The 16,021-nt window shown below is 34.3% G+C and overlaps 2 protein-coding genes across 9 annotated transcripts in view; one reads left to right on the top strand and one right to left on the bottom strand.

Moving 5' to 3' along the window:
- LOC126907994 (AF4/FMR2 family member lilli-like) overlaps positions 1-16,021 on the bottom strand; it is a 123,922-nt gene that overhangs the window by 32,259 nt on the left and 75,642 nt on the right. The window lies entirely within an intron of this gene.
- The window catches only part of LOC126908464 (alpha-tocopherol transfer protein-like), a 19,261-nt gene continuing 10,507 nt past the window's right edge, over positions 7,268-16,021 (top strand). The window contains exon 1 of one of the 2 annotated variants that reach the window (XM_050690591.1): positions 7,268-7,407. The gene's annotated coding sequence lies outside the window, so the exon portion shown is untranslated. Of the gene's footprint in view, positions 7,408-15,424; positions 15,617-16,021 lie in introns of those variants that run through there. The other variant, XM_050690617.1, reaches the window with a different exon arrangement.

Genomic DNA, 16,021 nt, shown 5'->3' with positions numbered 1-16,021 from the left:
GAAAACATCCCAAATCACGTGTACCGAAAAGTAGAAGGTACAGAGGGACTAGACAAATTCGTTTATAACGCGAATGAAAATTTTACGTTTCAGAGAAACCGCCGGCGAATTATGACTCACAGACAACCTGAAAAAGTTGGAACGAATAAACAACGCCCTAATGAATTATCTCATGTCGGTATACTCACAAAGTAGAAGTTGCCATACGAGTAAAAGATAAAAGTAGAAAAACAATTTTCTATTTACATTTATTTTTTAACCTTATTAGATAATTGCGAGTATAATAATACACTCATAACAACGGAAACGCCTTTACTTACTGATATCAATTGCTAAACGTTGTTCGGCGATTACTTATTGTGAATTTTGTTTGTTAACAGCCACTACTCAGTTTTGTGTAGTTCACTTACACATAAATGATAAAGAAATTTGAATAACTCGTTTTTAATATACGACGGAAAATTGGCACTCGAACAAATCGGTTGTTAATCACGGACGACAAGTTATCAAAGATTCGTAGAAATTTCCTCGTACAAAAATTGATTATACCAATAAATTTTTATAATAATAAATGCGGTACACCACAGACGACAAGGGGCGAACGTTGACCGTTTGGTTTTTCGAGGACATATTCACTAGCCGAATAATCGATTTTTGAAGAACCATCATTTTTCTTAGTATGACCCAAAATGTTCAAAGCGTCACTGTTGAAGCATACCAGTGAAACCTTATTAAAAAAAAAACTATCGTCGAAAACGAAAATCAAACACCACATAACTTTTCATGACCTCGACAAATGCTACCTATAAAATCATGTCCACGTCGAATTATAAGCTCCGGACACGGTCGAAGCTTATGTATTATGTGTTTTAAGCTTACTATTTGATGCACGTACAAGTCCGGCAAATATTTAAAAATAAATTCAGCGTAATCACTTGTTGTAATTGGTAATTTGCTAAAACCTCTACGGTTTTTCGATCAAAAGTGTGTTTTTTTTTTGTTTTTTAATGCATATGTAATCGTAAATTTACATCAACAGCAATAAATTTCCAGAATAACAAGTCACGTTCTCGCTTTTTTTTTTTTACATAAAAACAAAATACTGAGAAAACCAGACCCATTGTGAGATAACTAACGATGAAAATAGCTCGTATATTGTAACGAATGTATTATAATTTAGGTACACTTAATATATTCAGTATATACTAAATCAAGAGACCCTGAATAACGATGATGAGTTTCGCGTATTAAAATGTATGCAAACGGTTTTTGCAAAAAAATTCTAATAAGCCCCAAGGACACGGCAAGTTATCGGATAGGAATTAGTATAGCTACACGATAAGTGTCAAGGGTTGAATGTGCATCGAGTTTGGACCTGCGACAATAACAAAATTATAATAATAAATCCAACCTAAACGGTCTGAATTAGTCACCAAGTTTAATTATTCTGCACTAGATAAGTGAAAATCAATACATAAACCAAGTTGACCAATTTAAATATGTGCGGTGTAAAATAGGTTTTATTGAAATTATACATTAGGTAAAAAAAATCAAGTGATTGTTTTATGAAAAAACAATTATCAAATGCGACTTAAATTATTACATAAAAATAAGTAAAAAAACATGTTGACGAGAAAATTAAATTCGCAACAGTAAATAAGATTTGAGTAATAATAACTCTTGTTTTTATTATTGTACGCCTATAATATACATAGAAAAACAATTATTTTTAACGAGAAGTGGCGAAGAGAACTATTAAATAGATAACATATTTAGATTAAACAAAATATTAGCAACTTGCGTTCACAATCGATTATCATATCTGTATCGGTAATTAACATTAAAAAATAATTCTTAACACGTTAATTGACTGTATAGTAACACTTGTGAAAAGATATAATTTTTAATTCTGTCGACGGAGGTTATTGCCCTGTAAATTTCTATTTTGCTTAATAATTATCTCTCAAACTTTGTATATGTACATACATAAAATCGTAATCCAATTTCGTATAGATTGTTACAAGGGCGTTTTCTGTTAATTTACACCTTAATTTAGAACCCAACCCCGTTATTGTATCAATCAAATAATTTACAGTACAATTTACTCAGCATCAAATTTTATATTACCGTATAAACAGTCTACAATATTTAAGATTATTTAATTAGTTATTAAGTGAAAATATCAGACCATTATTTTGAAAGCTAACCAATCGATTAACGCTTTTCTATGGACTTTTAAGAAGAATTTCGTTTTTTACGATTTTCGTTTGATAGAAATTGCGGTTAAAATAACTATTGTAAAAAAATTGCGTTGTACAATTGTGGCCTAAAACATTTACGTTATATTCAGTGTACACGACAAAAGATTGTTGTAAAAATGTCAGATGTTTGTCACTAACGATATTTCATATTTGGTAACAACTACGCATACCTCCTTAAACAACTATATATGTGGACACATTGAGGGAACAATTATGAAACACCAAAGGCAATCCTAATGATTAGAGGTTCCATTGAGTTGGAGCCAATTATAAACCGGCCTACGCTCGACAAGATATTTTTAACGATATTTGACTTCTATATCTGCAGCTATTATAAAAACATTTACAAAAGGAAAAAACTGAAACTTAATAACATTTGTAATTAAAAATTTGAAAACAAATATTAAGCGTCTGACGTAGACCATTTATAGAGGAAAATATTTTCGATTTCATTGGATATTGATTTTTTTACAAAAATTATAATACACGATAACATAATACTGACGCCGAAGCACAAAAATTACTGACATTTTGACGGTTTTATTTTATCCCAGAGTGTAAAAAAAGATAAGGTACTTTTATTTTACCTTGACACCGAGTAAACGTCAAGTGAAAACACATTTGTCATTCTACACTCTATTGCACAAGAGCTGTGCTATGAGAGTGTATCTTTAGTTAACGATTTATTTTATTAAAGTCCAACGACAGTGTTGTTGGGCGTGGGAGGATAAAAAATACTAAGAAGAGCATCACGTGGTATTCTGTCGTATACTGTTTAAGGTAACGGTATTTAAGAGTTTTCCCATAGTTTTTGTCTCGTGCACTGCAAGCCAATTAACCGACGACGGACTCACGTAAATGTTTTACCTAATCTATTTTATGTAACTTTGTCAGTACAAAGAAAAGCGGTACCTATAGCGCGTTGTGTGTAGTGGTAGTGGTGTCGTGGGGAGTCGCAGTGCCCGTGGGCGACTGAGAGTGGCGCACGTGGGCCACCGCCGATTGCTGATGACCGGCCGGACGAGATACGGTGGTAGTGGTGCCGTGTATTTTCTGTGGGCGGCGAAGGTGGTGGCAGCGATGGCGAAAGGGGTTCACACGTGATGACGACACACAGCATCCGCCGATCAATGGAAGCCGCCGCCGCCGCCGCCGCCGCCACCGTTGTACGCGTTTACAAGCCGGTATTGTGACGTCATCAATGGAACCGCCGCGGCCGCCGCCGTAAATACTGACCCCGCGCACACAACCACTACCTACACTTCCAGAAACACCTCCCCGGCCCTTTCCCCGGGAACCCGAAAGCGACGATAATATTTTAACACAAAAACCATCGCAATAGATTACAATAATACTCGGATCGAGTGTTCCCTCTCGACAATATTGTGCTCAACATCAATACGTATTGTTGACGACGTGCGAGACGAGTGTTTGCTCATTTAGAACGCATACAAAAACTTTCCCAAAAAATGTATACAAATAAATATTGTCGCGCGGTATCGGCGATCAGTTTTTTAACGCCGAGTCGATTGTTGCGCTTTGACGAGTCGAATAAAATTGGCGAAACATCAGTACGGGAGGGGGGGGAACACGAGGTAATTCGATTCGTCGACAGATACAAATAATTGAAAATATTATGTAAAAATTACAATAGTGAATTTTATTTTTCTTATTTACATTTGCCGACTTGTACAAATGGTATCAATGCATAGTAATGTAATTGCAATAGAATTTATAACGACTGTGATAATGTTATTCTCACACAAAACCGCACACAGGTGTACATTATATATTGTGTTTATGACCCCAGAAATTTGCATAAAACCCGATACGTGTTAAAAGACTATTCGTCCGGCATTTAATTTATTGTTAAGTCTTGTTTAGTAATAGGCGCATACCATTAACCATTTGCAATAGAAATAATAAACGACTTGTACAATAAAACAATAATCGTAATTATACCGATGTTAATCACACCTCATTTAAAATACACACTTTATTATAACTCTTAGCTTACAGAATTTGGGCACGTTTACACGGAGTTCATATCGTTTGACGAGATCATCGAGATGATCGCAGATGCGTTCGATTATGACAACGGCAAAGCACGTGTATTTCGATGAAAATACTTTAACAGTACAATAGAGGCGACAGTGATGTAAATGGTAAAAAGACTGGTGGATTCGTGTGGTCCTCTAATCCTGTTTGACGCGTAAAGAAACTCGATCATTTCAACGGTTTGTGTTTCCCTCAACTGTTTTACGATACGCGTAGAATTGTTTACACGTTACCAAACACTTATTAATCTCCGACTTGTTTACGCGCGCCCGTAGCGTGTTGATCGTGTACATCTATTTAGTCCTTTTTACTGCTATTTGTTTTTATTGTTGTTATTTCTCGCCGTAAAGAACGTTTTGTTGGACGATCAATTTGTTTTTGACGAAAACAACAAGTAGGCGCCGAGCCGTTACTATGCACAATACACACGTGGACTTGTACACTATTAAAACAACGACCCCTAAAACCATCGACCTTTTATGCACGTCATAAAGCTTTTATAGATACATTTCAATGCGCTTCGCATATCATCGTATAAGAGAAATCAACCGACCGAGCGGCGTAAGTCTTCACACTTAGGGCAACACCACACGATGAATAAGTTAAGCCGGTCGTCGTGAAAGACAACCCGCCGAGATGATTATATCGGCAAACGTCATGGCCGCTTGTCGCCGACACGCAGACTACATTCACACGATTGTAAAGACCGCAAAACAATGTACTTACGGGCTTCCCAGCCGCGAACCTCAAATCACAAACGAAACCAACAACAGCTGCAGTCGAACACAAAGATGGTATCGATAATTATAGAAATTATTAAAATAATACCGTTTAAAAACAACAACTTATTAGAGAATACCTAGAGGTTGGAAAACTAACAACATCGTTTCCGATATTCATTCCAATAAGACGTTTTGTTTTCAACATCAAACTGGTCAAATATAAAACGATCGTTTTAGCGTTCTAGATAAAAAAAAATTGATATTCCAAAAAGACGATAATCGTGACACAATAATATTATAATAATGTCACATTTGGCAGAACGATTGTTCATCGGTTGAATGAATTTGTCGACAATGTAAATTAGGATCAGATTCAAGTAGTTCGAGGAAAGTGTTAAATTTAAATGATTTTAGTACACGCCCGATATCATCGCCGTGTGGAATATCTTAAAGCGCAACACGAGCGTTTGATTATAATGTTACATATTAGAGACGACAAGCGGCGCCCGACCGACAAACACCCCCAGTCATGAACGAGATGGACACATAGATAACCGCTAATATCAATGAATGAGAACGTGCAAAAGGGAAAGGCTCGCGGTAACAGCCACCTGTGTTAATCGTTACACAACAATTGTCGTACACTCAATATCGACCGACAATTATGTGAGAGCAATAAAACCGTTTTACGACTATTGCCAAAGATAAAAATACGAACGATAATAATTATTACTGAATGAAAAGCATTTTTGTCTGGCGACATATAATACTATGTTTTTTTATTTTTAACGTGACGGTCAAGCGATAACGACCGGAACAAGAATCCGACGACCACCGCCGGTTCCGGATATTTTGTGTCACACATATCCAAACGCACACTGGTCGACCTAATTGGTTTGTGGCCAACGTTGACCGGAAAACTCGTGGGAACGCGTGCGCCCACGGTGTGTAATTACTTTGGTAAATACTTGTATTCCTAGTCAGACCGGAAACGCGGTGTTGGTCCGATGAAAACTGATCAAGGTCGAATGCGAATGGAGATGATGATCGTGACATAAGTCGCCCGAAGCAGACCTTGCCGGCACAAAAAAAACACAAATACATTTTCTTCTCCGAACTGACGACTCTGGACACACAGCACAAGTCACACACGTATTCGTCTAAGGTAATGTTTTTAGCTTTCTATTCGCTAAAAAGAGTACACTTGTAGGGATTCCTTTCACTCGATAACATTTGACGTTGTAGAATCGTATGGCAGACGGTTTCAATGTATTGCGTACCGATTACAAAAGCCTTCGAGGGTAGCCACAAAGGGAGACGGCAACAATGAAAAATACGTGGAACGAAGAGAAACCAATTGAGTTTTCGAACAAACGTTCAATAGTCCGCTCGATCACAAGGTCCAATATTCATTTTTAAACGGAATCGATTAGAATACAAAAATTTCGCCAAAAAGTCAAGAGGTCGCGTACGGTTTTACAGAGTTAACTATTTTTAGCTATACAGACAACATGATGTAAGAAATTTCACTTTCATAACAACTAAAAACTAGTAGCTTTTAGTTGATATAAAAGTGAAATTTTGCTTTGAAAACTGAGTGGCGATGAATTCAACACTATAACGTCTGCAGTCGTTTTTCATCGAATAAAACGAATTACGCAATAAATGCATACTATGATAGGCAACACACATCAGCAACATAATTTTTTTAAAACCATAAATGTATAGAAACCGAGTATCACTTGTTGGCGATATAGTAGGCATTTGACATTTATGAGATATGATAGCTATTCGACACAAGTACAAAATGAAAATAATTGAATTATAAAACTCTCAAACACGTTTCGTAAACACATCAATGGTCAACGTGTCGGTACAAATGAAAAATAATTTGCATTTTAATTTCTCGATCGGATATTTAGATATAGTAATTACGTTTGTCCGATTGACCAAGTTGACCCTTTGATCGAGCTCGTGCGAACATTTTATTTTTTAATCAGCATTATAAAAACACACACGTAGATACGTGTAATCGGTAATACAATTGTATTGTACATAAAGAGAATATTATCACAACTTGGAAATAAGGTCTACGCGGCTTTATTTCTCCCTCTACCGTTCTCTGTAACAAACCCATTTAACGGTAACGGTTCCGAGATTATCATTCTAACGATTAATTGATTATTCTGAAATATAGACCAATTAAACAGTGTGTAGATAAAGGTTTATGCACTGATACCAGCGGTTATTCACCGCGTTTCGCAGTCATTATATGTTAAAAACCGTTCATCAGTCCCCGATCGACAAATATTCCGCTTACTTCGATAGATCATCATCACCTGAACATCAGCCACAACCCAGCCAACGTAAGTACCAATTCCGTATTAAAAAGTAACAAACGCGTGTATTTGGGTAACGTAATCCAATATGCTTTGGGAAAACGACGTTTATTGGTGAAAAAAGTGTATTTTTTAACTATTTATTCGTTTCCCTTTGTCTCTAGGAAAGCGATCCGTATCGCACAGCGTTAACTTTTGTGCTGCACCGCCATTGCCAGTTGGCCGACGTTTTGATGACAGCGACGCGATCTTATACAACGTGAGAAGCGCGCGAGGGGAGGTGTTAGCTTAATCGGGATCAGTGTCGAAGTCACGAAATCTCTCATATTTCGAAGACGTCGAAAGTCGCAGCGAAATAGAAATTATTTACTGTAAAAGATTTTCTTTCCACCGAACACATATATATCATATTTAATGTACGATTTAGTTAGGGACTGCTAAGACATAGTGAATTTTGTATACCGATATTGTTCACTTTGGCTTAAACGATATTTAATTTCGTTGAATGATTCCAAATTGACGTGTAGGTATTTAAAGTTTATAATTGTAGTAACGAGGGTAACCATAATTTTTGTTTAAGTAAAATGTATTTATTCTACTGACCTAAAAAAAAAACGTATATATTAAAAAATGTTACAATATTCGACGTAACTCGTTTCTCTTCGTCGACAAGCCTTCGTCTGCCAAATACTTATCTGCATTGTTAAGAAATCAACGAGCACAAACGATCGGTCTGTATGTGAAAACGAATAAGTTGTTACCCAACTTGGTTAGAGAACGAAACGGGGTTGATTTTCAATTAAACACAGTAGCGAAATAAAACGAAAGTAAACCGCTAAAAAAGAGAAGTCTTGGCTGACGGCTGAGTAAATTGGCCAAATATGGAAAAATATAAATTCTAGTGAAAGCGTTGGAATCGTCTTCGGAGTGCTGGTAGACGTTAACCGCAGCAGACACGGGCCTCGGGGGAACTGTACGTCGTCGGTCGTGCCGTCAAATATGTGTGCGAATAAAAAATAATAGTTATTACATTGGAATCCCACTACATGTTAATATTTATTTGATAGTGTCTGCCCCGGATACCGACGACTGCCGCACCCATAAGAGGCTCGACCTAGAACACGTTCGACCCAAGGACGGTCACCCGTAAAGGAACACAACAAGTATTTTTACTTTACTGTTATCTCCCGTTAATGTCTATAATAATATCATCTCCTGTGACCCCCCAATAGTATTGGAATTTTCCACTAATTACTGCGACGTGTCTACAAAACCGCTTTGTGTGTACTAAAACGTAACACCGCAGGGTTTGGTCGAATTTCGACGCACACACCCCAATAACTACTCGGTGCAGGCAAAACGTGACGATACGTTTTAAAAAATTCAAGTAATTGATTGATTGATGAAACATATTCTCCGTGTTCATCGCCTAATTGAACTCAACCTCGTAAATTTCAGCGAAACGTTACGGAATTGATAGAATATTGACGGTCGACTTACCTGAAACAGAACAAATATTTTCATTAATATAAAACGTGGTAACGTCAATGGCAATATAAAAAAAAATTATGCGCATGATCTGTAACTATTTAATGATGCGTAATCACGTTTTAATTTAATGCCCTAATTTTGATTCGTGCAATTGTTATTGTAAAAATAATAGATTTTCTGCTTAAAAAGATAACTTTATTTCATTAATCGGGAATTATGTTTTGATGAAATACTCGTTGAACTAGAAAGTAATGAATTAATATTTCGAGATAAAAAATCTCATCTCTCTTACATTTAAACAACGCGAGTTGTTTTAAATAACATTTTTCTTACCTAATGGCGTTGTTCATCTTTAGTGTAACGAAAAAATACAAGAAGATTCACAAAGAAGAAAATATAATATTTCATAGTCTAACGGACAATCTCATTAGAACATTAATGAGATTGTGCAAAAATCTTAATTCATTCGATTACAAAAATAAAACCATAAAATACAATAGTTATTATATTTCGTTTACTTTTCACCGGAAGCAGTTTTTAAAAGGAATAATTTCTTTTTAAATTCAGATACTTAATTAAGTATACAATTATGTCGACGCTGTTAAATAAAATTGTATTCAAAATTTAGCGCTGTTACAAAGTGGGCCAGAAATTAAAAAAGTGGATAAAAACAAAAATAAAAAACAATAATACAAAAGTATTTAAAGAGATTATGTTTGAGTACGTCGTAAAGATAATATTCGTTATGGTAATTGACAATTTTTTTGTCGTTAAAGCGATTCTATGCACATAACATAAATACTGATTCATATTGTTTATGCACATCAATTTATCGTATAGTTAAATTTCTTAAGTTTATATTTATATATTTCTCACGTTTTTAGTATCATCCAAAAGCTTATAAGATAAGGAATATTTTACTGTAATTATAATACAATTAAACATCTATAATTTATGATAAATTTTTCTTGTTTTTCTAAAATTTTCTACGCAAATAAATATTATTATCTCGGATAAGTGCTACAATAACTACATACCATCATCAAAAAATAAATTTATTAATTAAATATATAACTTCTAACTGCAAATACTTTTTGCAACTTTTATTTTAATTGGAGAATTCGTTTGAAATTTTAATGTCATATTAAATATTGATTACATGTAAATATTTTCTGTTATTATATGACGATGCTTTTGATGAATACAATCTATACACAGCAAAACATTTTATAGAACCTTATTCTTGGTTTTAAGAGCTAAGCAACGTACACAAAATATTAATTCAATTATCGTTATATCGGAATTATATAATTACAAATAGGGAAATTGTCAGAAGAGGCTCAAGAAGCATGAAACAAGAATATAAGGCGTTATACAGAACATATTACTAGGAAATCTTCACTAGTATATACAATGACTGATTTACTAAATAATCTTCTTATATAGTCATATCCATTGATACCTATTTACGTAAATCGCATTTATATAAGCCAAAAAACGTTTGCTCCTGGCAAAAATACTTTTGTTAAAATTTACTGAATATTATGACAGTTATCTAAATAATGATCAATTTAATAAATCCCGCATGAAGATATCAAATTCATATTCAGAGAATTAAAAATATATATCACTTAACTTTTTTAAACCACCGAGGAAGTGAAAAAAACTTATTATTCATATTTTTTAAAAATTTAATTTCATAAAAATTTTAAATATAATAATATTGTTAAATTTTTTTTTATTTTGGCTCGCTGTACATTAAAGATTGTGTAAAAATGCGACAGCACAAAATTGGAAGTAAAAACAAATAAACTAAAATCATTTAAAGCCTTTTCGGCCTACCGAAAAGGCTTATAACAAAAGAGCATAACCCTTAAAACAAAACGAATTTGTTATTACATATTTTAAACTTCGTTAAAAAAGGAACGCAGTATATTATTGTATTAAACAATCGTTTCGATTAGGCCACTATAGTGTAATTTACGTTTTTAGGTGTACTACTGGGGTCAATGTCGGTGCGACGAACGCGAACAACACGACCAACAAACGCTGCGGTGGGGCAGAGGGTATTTGGGGCGCCCAGTGGTGACCAAAATATCAACCAGTCTCCGTAGATTACTGGAGTTCGTTGAACCAGTTGTTGAAACCTGGCCGACGCCGTAGACAAGGACGACCGTGAACTTGTCAAATAACCTTTTTTTTTTTTACCGTTGCAGTGAAATAATTGTCATCGCGCATACAACAAGAGAATACCTTCGTCGCCCTGTATGGGAAACGCTTCGAGCAGGAAATATGATGTGTTTCTTTGTGGGCGGTCGCGTGATAACCTCAGATAGGAAACAAGATTAATACATCAGCGATGAGGTTACGTCATAGGAGGATTCATTGAAGAAAGAACGAAAAATAAACAAACATATCTACGCTAGTATGTTGTGCGCCTCAGTCACACAAAACACGGCGGCTCAATACGAGACGTAATACTAACTAAAAAACAAATTACATACATTTTGCCTTGTACGAGCTTTTGTCTTACATACGCAGAATACCGGAAGGAAAAGTCTTGCACTAAAAGACTTTTATTAGGTCCGACTTATCGAGGACAGCCGACTGGCTTATTAATATATATAAATATACCATATTACGACTACGCCTTTTTCGTCGGGAACCTTCGACCCAGTGTTGATTTTCAATTAACGAATACCGAAGAAAAAAAAAGAAAGTCACGTGTATGCATAAGTACGACCGAATCGTTCTGTATACAAACACATAGCCGAGACTAGTTTCAATAAGTTTATTATAGAGCGAGAACTATTGAAGCGCAAATCGCAACTTCTCAAGTAGGCACAATATAATCGTCTTCAGAACGGTTTGTGTCAAACGCGACTTAAACCCTACGGCGGTTAAAATGTTGAACAGATAGCACACAATGATGTGCACGAAAGAAATCACAATGGCTGACGAGCAAGTTATTATGGTGAATATTCGCGTAGACCGCAAGTGGGTCATTCTGAAGATATGATTATATTTTCGCCGGAGAGTATAAAAAAAAGAAAATTAACAAAACTGTTACGCTACAATGTTATTGTACTTGTTAGCGGCGCACACATAGTACAAGCGGTCGCATATCGTACGCTCTATAAGAGATCGTTTGTCGAATACTTGTGTGGAAAAACGTAAAATAAAAAGCTGTTCGAATCGCTTTTTATTATGAATGTTTGCTCAGCCCGATGGCCTATCTTAGCGCGTGTCGTTCCGACACATTCTTATTATTGCGTCACACGTCGCACACGATGTTATGTATTAATAATACAACACGCTCTGCCATTCATAAATGAAAATTTTCCCCATATTTCCGGCAAGCATACCCCTCGTGTTTAATATGTGCAACTCCTTGCGTTTTTTATCGCGTCCAATTATCATTGTACATATTATGACTACAATTTTGCTTGTTCAAATCGGTTAGATCATAGAAGTTGTCACATATTTGCCAACTCAAACACTGCGCTATTTAAATACTTCTCTGTTCAAACACAACAGCCATTAAAAATACACGCTTCGGATATAATATGAATTGGATATTAACAAACAAGCTCTATTCTAAAGCCAACTGAATATACACACGTGAAATTGTACAGGCTTCTTTTTAGTTTTAATTATTCAAAGGCTAATTTAAAGGAGTGTCATATCATGTACACACCGAGTGCGATGCTCACCTCACTATCAATGTATGTACTTAGTGGAACTACACGTGTCTTAGATTATAAAACAATGCGTTCCAAATGGATTACAAATCGCAAAGTGAATCCTCAATAATATGACTGAATAAAAAACGCAATAGAACTTATGCGTTTGCCTACTGCAAGAGAGCGCATAAATTTCACATTGACCATACACGTGCTGTTTAACAACTCGTTAAACGGCACATTATAACACCGGGTTTGATCATTTAATCGACACTTTTTAAATTGCCCATAAAACGGATGGCTAACCTTGACAAAACAAATGAAATATAATGTTCATGTTAAATTGTACAAGTACGGTAAAACGATAAATAATAACGAGCATTTTTTTTCCGGCTTTAATAGCAATCCAACGGTTTAATTATTTGTAAGAAATCATTTTTTATACAATTTGAATCTTAATTTGATAAACTATTATTTCAAAAAAAAATATCATATTTGCTTCTTAAAATTATTCTCTGGAACAAGATTCGTTTTGTTGTTACTTCCTAGTTGCGTTGAATAAACAAACGTTTAATTATTGACGATTATTAAATCCCAATTTCATTTCAATGATATAATAATTCAATCATACTTAACGTTCTCTCCACATGCGCCAGTGATGACAGTAAAACCTACATAGCTCAGTACGATTCCGTTGCAATCGTACCTCAGTACTTACACGCCCAAGTGTGATGCGTTACCGATCCAGGTAGGTAGGCCGCCCCCTATATCGATGCCAATTTTAGATTGACAATTACCTGATCATTTCTCCTAGTGGCGTTTTCAAGTACCGAACAGTCTTTTGACTAATCCTACTTGACATTTACATTAAAAATGTATCTAATGTTAGATGAACATTTATATAAGTCATATAAAACAATGCGAAAACTTTCTACTTTGAAAACACAATAATAACTTGTAGGTCGTTGTCAATTAGTTAAATAATTATTTTCGCAGAATAAATCAGGGCGACCGACAACTTGTCTCGTTAGTTTTTAATGATGCGGTGACTACGAACAAAATATTTTGATCGTTGTGCTAAGCACTACAATTTTTTTCGTTCATTTTTTTAGTATTTCCATTATGAGATTGAAAACGATAAAGGATTTTACTTTTAAGCAATTTTTTGACGTAGGAGGAAAGTTGAAAATAAAATGTAACCGTCTAGTCAAATCGATTCGAAAATTTATAATTGCTAGTTAATAAGAGAAAAGCAAAGTTAAATACAAAAAAATTATTTATAAAATGTAAAGAAGAAAAGTAATAAGATGATTATTATTTGTTAATATTTTACTGTCAAAAAACTCACATTCAACCGGAATCTTAAACGATAGTTTCATACATTCCTATTTTTAGATTAAAATGTTATTTTAATACACTAAAACCAGTCTACGACGTATAATATGTCATAGGACACAGAGAAATCCAATTAACTAGCATGTGGATAGTCGCGTAACGTAGTCAAAACGCCCACACGAGAACTGTATATTGAAGTAGTGAATAGTAATACTTAATTTTTGTGAATAGAGACGACTAATAAAAGACGACAGAAAAGAACAGCTTTTACAATTTTCAAATGCAGATGCTGTATTAACTCTATCACAATGAAAATTAAAAAAAAAAAAACTAACCCAATAATTTAAGCTGTCGAATGGCACCACTTGGTGTTTCTCTGTTTCCGTTATCCATGTCATTTTTAAATAAAATTATTATAAAAATTACTTATTATACAACTGTGTATATATTGTAATTTTTCCATAAAAAAAAAAAAACTATATCATAATTGAAAATTGTAAGAAGAGTAAATATTTCAGTGATTTTACAATTTTAACGAGTTCCAAAACCATGAGTTACCATTTGTCACTCAAGTTTATAAATAAATATAAAACGTTTTTAATTTTAAATGTACCTTTTAAAATTCACCTTTTTTTTCTAGTAGCGTTTCATAATTGCGGAAATAACATTCAAAAACCGGTCTAACATTTCGTTGAATATTAATCAGACTTTTAGAGGTTATATTGGGTTACTTTTTTGGTTTGATAACCTATTATTAGAAGTTTGCATAAAATTTTGAATTTAAATTACATTTTAACTAGAAAATGATTTTGCAATAAACGTTAATGTTAAAAGGTATTCAGTATATTACCCCTATGTCCTCGAGAGTATACCAGAAATTAAGATAAAGAATAAAAGGTTATATTCATTCGAAATTTTTATTGCACCATAGCACTCAATGTGCATGTTAGATTAGACGTTAAATGCACTTGAACAATGCAAACTTCTGGACTTTCTAATCGTCGTCTACAAATTATGGCAATTTTATAAAGATTCTCAATTGCTTTCACTTAAGTGTTTATAACATTTTTCTCTGATAATTACAATATTAAACGATCATCGGCAGGCGTTTTACGAAACGTTAACATTTCACCGGAGAGTTTACATTGCGCGTGTCAGCGCCGCGTTGATAGTCGTTAAAGCCGAATGTTATTACAACATAATTCAATAAACGATAAGATTTCTGCGGAACTGACAACCTCTTTACCATCATCAAGTGAAGATAAAACTCGATGTATTAATTCCACTTAGAAAATCCGCCAAACAATATAATATAAATAACCGAGAAGAAATGTGTTTTCATTACGATATTGTGAGTCGACATGATCGCAAAGAAAGTTTCAGTGCGTTGGCTGGTATAATCAATTGCACTAGGTCGTATTATTAATTGTTAAAGTTTGCGAGTATATCAATCATTCATTTGAACTATAATATAGAATGCATAAATAGCATCTATACATGTTGTAAATGCTAATACATCAGTAGTCATACCGTGCGCTATTGGAACAAGTCCAACACGTTTTAATTCAATTATTACCAAAGTGGTTTCTAAATAACGCTGAGCCGACACTAGTTTATTGTTATTGTAGTTCGATTCACATTTACTCCGAATTAATCCGAACAAGGTTGAACTCCGATTCGACTTTTGGATCGCCATGCCAAACGTTTGTTTTGCGTGTAAGACAAAGGTACTGAAGTAGATCCGAATAGGTTCTAATCCTCAGGGTCATGCGATCCCAGAACGTGATAAAAATCTTAATAGAAAATATCTATTTTTAGTAAATGCGCATTTTTCTATTCGCACGAGCTCCATGAAAAATTAAAAAAATCCTTTTGAATTATTTTACTATTCTACACGCAGGTTATGTAAAATCAGTAAGTAATACAAAATAAAAATAACAGCCTTTCCTAGAAATTTAACAAAACCGTCCAAAACGAAATTTACATATTATTGTGATCATTGATTCGCTGTCAGTGAAAAACATTCAACCAGAATACTTGCAAGTTGTGCGTGGGAAACTCGTAAGCTTCTAAAGCTCCTCTTGATTCTCGGTATTTTATACATACGAGTAATATATATATATATATATATC

This window comes from Daktulosphaira vitifoliae, unplaced genomic scaffold, assembly GCF_025091365.1.
Source record: "Daktulosphaira vitifoliae isolate Bord-2020 unplaced genomic scaffold, ASM2509136v1 Scaffold_1, whole genome shotgun sequence".
Taxonomy (NCBI): Eukaryota; Metazoa; Arthropoda; class Insecta; order Hemiptera; family Phylloxeridae; genus Daktulosphaira; species Daktulosphaira vitifoliae.
This window is presented reverse-complemented; position numbering and strand designations above follow the sequence as displayed.